Raw genomic sequence first — 5,865 nt, 5'->3', positions numbered from 1 at the left:
CATCAACATTGAAGTTCACATTTCCTACAACACAATTAGAACCAAACTCATAGCCAAAGTGAGAATTCATAGTGGAAAAACAAAATAAAACTAACTAAAACTAGAAAACAAGTAAAAGACAATCCTATTCACACTATTCACATATGTACAATAACCAATAACATAACACCATTGCAACTCCCTGGAAACGGCGCCATTTTGATGATTAGATTTTTGATGGTATAGAATTTCACAAATGAATTCTCGTTGCAAGTATAGTTTCTAAACCAATCAATAATCCTTTCATACAAAAAGTTGTTTGTCACTAGTACAAACCCCTAAAATTTATAAACTGAAGTATTGAACCTCGGGTCGTTCTCCCTAAGAATTACAATAAAGTGTCTTGTTATTGGTTATGAGTTATTTTGGAATTTTTTGAGATTTTAGACAAGAAATAGAAACGGCAAAGAAAATAAACTAACAACTAACAAAGCTATTGGCAAGATATGAGAACTAGAAGTCATATCCTAGTTATCTTCCTCAATTGTGATAACAAATTGTCCATTACTCCCACTTAGTTAACCTATAACCATGGAGAAAAGTCAAGTGGATGAATCAATTTGATTCCTCAAGTCCTAATCAACTCCTAAAGGAAAGACTAGCTTTAGAGGCATTCAAATCAATTAGCAACTTCTAATTATCAATCAACAAAGGAATTAGATAACTTAAGAGTCACTAATTACTCTACCTAGGCCAAGAGGAACAAAATCTATACTAAAGTCCAACCAAGCATTTCATCAAACACTTGGAAGGCACAAAAGGAAAACATAGTAAATTGACAACAAGAATAGAATCTAACAACAACTAATTGCAAAGAATTAACAACAACAAATCAAATGAACACAATTATTATGAATTACCTCTAATTGAATTGAAAGAGAATAGAAAGAACAAAAGTAGATCTACAACAAAACATAGAAACAACATAAAGGAAATTACAACAAAAGAATAGAAGAAGAATGAATCTAACAACAAAGAATTGAGAGATAGAAGTGGAAAAAAGCAAAGATTAAAACCTAGATCTAAGAACTAAATGATGAGCAGATAATTTATATGCTTTTTGGCATTATTTTTAGATAGTTTTTAGTAAGTTCAAGCTACTTTTAGGGATGTTTTCATTAGTTTTTATGTTAAATTCACAATTCTGGACTTTACTATGAGTTTGTGTGTTTTTCTGTGATTTCAGGTAAATTCTGGCTGAAATTGAGGGACTTGAGCAAAACTCTGATAGGAGGCTGACAAAGGACTGCTGATGCTATTGGAATCTGACCTCCCTGCACTCGAAATGGACTTTCTGGAGCTACAGAACTCCATATGGTGCGCTCTCAACGGCCTTGAAAAGTCGACATCCAGAGCTTTCCAGAAATATATAATAGTCCATACTTTATTTGGGAATTGACGACGTAAACTGGCGCTCAACGCCAGTTCCATGCTGCTGTCTAGAGTAAAACGCCAGAAACACGTCACGACCCGGAGTTGAACGCCCAAAACACGTTACAACTTGGCGTTCAACTTCAAAAGAAGCCTCAACTCGTGGATAGATCAAACTCAGCCCAAACACACACCAAGTGGGCCCCGGAAGTGGATTTATGCGTCAATTACTTACTCATGTAAACCCTAGTAGCTAGTCTAGTATAAATAGGATAATTTACTATTGTATTTGACATCTTGGGACGTTTAGTTCTAAGATCATGGGGACTGGCCATTCGGCCATGCCTGAACCTTTCACTTATGTATTTTCAATGGTGGAGTTTCTACACACCATAGATTAAGGGTGTGGAGCTCTGCTGTACCTCAAGTTTCAATGCAATTACTATTATTTTCTATTCAATTCTCTTTATTCCTATTCTAAGATATTCGTTGAAATTCAACTTGATGAATGTGATGATCCGTGACACTCATCATCATTCTCACCTATGAACGCGCGTGACTGACAACCACTTCCGTTCTACCTTAGACCGGGCGCATATCTCTTGGATTCCTTAATCAGAATCTTCGTGGTATAAGCTAGAATTGAAGGCGGCATTCATGGGAATCCGGAAAGTCTAACCTTATCTGTGGTATTCCGAGTAGGATTCTCGGATTGAACGACTGTGACGAGCTTCAAACTTCTGAAGGCTGGGCGTTAGTGACAGGCGGAAAAGAATCAAGGGATTCTATTCCAACCTGATTGAGAACCGACTGATGATTAGCCGTGCTGTGACAGAGCATTTGGACCATTTTCACTGAGAGGATGGGATGTAGCCATTGACAATGGTGATTCCCTACATACAGCGTGCCATGGAAAGGAATGATGTAAAAAAACTGTAATTTGAGCAGTAGGAAAGCAAAGATTCAGAAGGAGCACAGCATCTCCATACACCTATCTGAAATTCCCACCATGGGAATACATAAGTAACTTTATCTTTATTTTAAGTTTATTATTTATTATTTATTATTTTTGAAAACCCAATAATCAATTATAATCTGCCTGACTGAGATTTACAAGGTGACCATAGCTTGCTTCATACCAACAATCTTTGTGGAATCGACCCTTACTCACGTAAGGTATTACTTGGATGACCCAGTACACTTGCTGGTTAAGTTGAACGGAGTTGTGTCCACACATAGCATAGAGCCACAATAATGATTCCATACAATAACAAAGAGTACTACATTGATGTGATCACAATTTCGTCCACCATGTTTTTGGCGCCGTTGCCGGGGATTGTTCGAGTTTGGACAACTGACGGTTCATCTTGTTGCTCAGATTAGGTAATTTTCTTTTCAAAAACTTTTCAAAAATCTTTTTCAAAATTTTTCTTTTCTTTTTCATTTTTTTTCAAAAATATTTTCGAAAAAAAATTAATAAAAATCCAAAAAAAATTAGAAAATCATAAAAACCAAAAATATTTTGTGTTTCTTGTTTGAGTCCTGAGTCAATTTTTAAGTTTGGTGTCAATTGCATGCTTTAAAAATTTTTTTCTTGCATTTTTCGAAAATTTCATGCATTCATAGTGTTCTTCATGATCTTCAAGATGTTCTTGGTAAATCCTCTTGTTTGATCTTGATGATTTCTTGTTTTGTGTTGTTTGTTATTTTTCATATGCATTTTTCGTTTGTTAGAGTCCATGCATTAAGGATTTCTAAGTGTAGTGTCTTGCATGTTTTCTTTGCATCAAAAATTTTTCAAAAATATGTTCTTGATGTTCATCATGATCTTCAAGGTGTTCTTGGTGTTCATCTTGACATTCATAGTGTTCTTGCATGCATCATGTGTTTTGATCCAAAACTTTTTATGTTTTGGGTCATAATTGTGTTTTTCTCTCTCATCATTAAAAATTCAAAAAATGAAAAAAATATCTTTCCCTTATTTCTCTCATAATTTTCGAAAATTTGAGTTGGCTTAGTCAAAAATTTTCAAAATTAGTTGTTTCTTACAAGTCAAGTCAAATTTTCAAAAATTTTAAAATCTTATCTTTTCAAAATCTTTTTCAAAAATCATATGTTTTCAATTTTATCTTTGTTTTTTCAAAAATTTTCAAAAATCTTTTTCAAAATATTTTCAAAATCTTTTTCTTATCTTTATATCAAATTTTCGAAAACTCACTAACAATTAATGTGATTGATTCAAAAATTTGAAGTTTGTTACTTTCTTGTTAAGAAAGGTTCAATCTTTAAGTTCTAGAATCTTATCTTGTAGTTTCTTGTTAGTGAAGTAAGTAATTTTCAATTTAAAAATTAAATCTTTTTATCTTTTATCATATCTCTTTCAAAATTTTATCTTTTTCAAAATTTGATTTCAAAATATCTTATCTAACTTCTTATCTTCTAATCTTTTCAAATTTGATTTTAATATCTTTTTCAACTAACTATTTGACTTTTTGTTTGTTTCTTATCTTTTTCAAAACCACCTAACTACTTTTTCCTCTTCAATTTTCGAAAATACCTCTCTCTTTTTCAAAAATTCTTTTTAATTGTTTTAAATTTTAATTTTAATCATATCTTATCTTTAATTTTCAAAATTACTAACTCCTTTTCAAAAATTAATTTTCAAATTCTCCCTCTCTTTTCTTATTCTATTTAATTATTTATTTACTAACACTTCTCTTCACCTCTCTTCATCTAAAAATCCGAACCCATTCTTCTTCACTCTTCTCCCCTTTCTTCTACTAACATAAAGGAATCTCTATACTGTGACATAGAGGATTCCTCTTCTTTTCTTGTTTTCTTCTCTTTCATATGAGCATGAACAAGGAAAAAGGCACTCTTGTTGAAATTGATCCTGAACCTGAAAGGACTCTGAAGAGGAAACTAAGAGAAGCTAAATTACAACAATCTAAAGGTAACCTTTTAGAAATTTTCGAACAAGAGAAGGAAATGGCAGCCGAACCCAACAACAATAATGCAAGGAGAATGCTTGGTGACTTCACAAAACCAACGTCCAAATTTGATGGAAGAAGCATCTCCATTCCTGCCATTGGAACCAATAATTTTGAGCTTAAACCTCAATTAGTTGCTTTAATGCAACAGAACTGCAAGTTTTATGGACTTCCATCTGAAGATCCTTACCAGTTTTTAACTGAGTTCTTGCAGATTTGTGAGACTATTAAGACAAATGGAGTAGATCCTGAAGTCTACAGGCTCATGCTTTTCCCTTTTGCTGTAAGAGATAGAGCTAGAATATGGTTGGATTCACAACCTAAAGATAGCCTGGACTCCTGGGATAAGCTGGTCACGGCTTTCTTGGATAAATTCTTTCCTCCTCAAAAGCTGAGCAAGCTTAGAGTGGATGTTCAGACCTTCAAACAAAAAGATGGTGAATCCCTCTATGAAGCTTGGGAAAGATACAAGCAGTTGACCAAAAGGTGTCCATCTGACATGTTTTCAGAATGGACCATATTAGATATATTCTAGTATGGTCTATCTGAGTTTTCAAAAATGTCATTGGACCATTTTGCAGGTGGATCCATTCACCTAAAGAAAACACCTGCAGAAGCTCAAGAACTCATTGACATGGTTACAAATAACCAATTCATGTACACTTCTGAGAGGAATTCCGTGAATAATGGGACGCCTCAGAGGAAGGGAGTTCTTGAAATTGATGCTCTGAATGCCATGTTGGCTCAGAACAAAGTGTTGACTCAGCAAGTCAACATGATCTCTCAAAGTCTGAATGGATGGCAAAATGCATCCAACAGTACTAAAGAGGCAGCTTCTGGGTGAATCTTATGGAAACACCTATAACTCATCATGGAGAAATCACCCAAATTTCTCATGGAAGGATCAACAAAAGCCTCAACAAGGCTTTAATAATGGTGGAAGAAATAGGCTCAATAATAACAAGCCTTTTCCATCATCTTCTCAGCAACAGACAGAGAATTCTGAACAAAGCTCCTCTAATCTAGCAAATTTAGTTTCTGATCTGTCAAAAGCCACTTTCAGTTTCATGAGTGAAACAAGATCCTCCATCAGAAATCTGGAGGCACAAGTGGGCCAGCTGAGTAAGAAAGTCATTGAAACTCCTCCCAGTATTCTCCCAAGCAATACAGAAGAGAATCCAAAAGGAGAGTGCAAGGCCATTGATGTGATCAATATGGCCGAATGCACAAGGGAGGAGAAGGACAAAAATCCTAGTGAGGAGGACCTCCTGGGACGTCTCTCAAGAAAGAGGGAGTTTCCTAGTAAGGATCCAAAGGAATCTGAGGCTCATATAGAGACCATAGAGATTCCATTAAATCTCCTTCTGCCATTCATGAGCTCTGAAGACTATTCTTCCTCTGATGAGGATGAAGATGTGATTGGAGAGCAAGTTGCTCAATATTTAGGAGCTATCATGAAGCTGAA

At 34.7% G+C, this 5,865-nt stretch overlaps 1 non-coding gene across 1 annotated transcript; it reads right to left on the bottom strand.

Annotated features, from left to right (window-relative positions):
- Nucleotides 1–4,797: 4,797 nt before the first annotated feature.
- LOC112700043 (small nucleolar RNA R71) lies at nucleotides 4,798–4,901 on the bottom strand. Its single transcript, XR_003152967.1, has one exon. It is a non-coding gene; the product is annotated as a small nucleolar RNA R71 (small nucleolar RNA).
- Between the last annotated feature and the right edge of the window lie 964 nt (nucleotides 4,902–5,865).

This window comes from Arachis hypogaea, chromosome 6 (genome assembly GCF_003086295.3).
Source record: "Arachis hypogaea cultivar Tifrunner chromosome 6, arahy.Tifrunner.gnm2.J5K5, whole genome shotgun sequence".
In the NCBI taxonomy this organism is placed as follows: Eukaryota; Viridiplantae; Streptophyta; class Magnoliopsida; order Fabales; family Fabaceae; genus Arachis; species Arachis hypogaea.
This window is presented reverse-complemented; position numbering and strand designations above follow the sequence as displayed.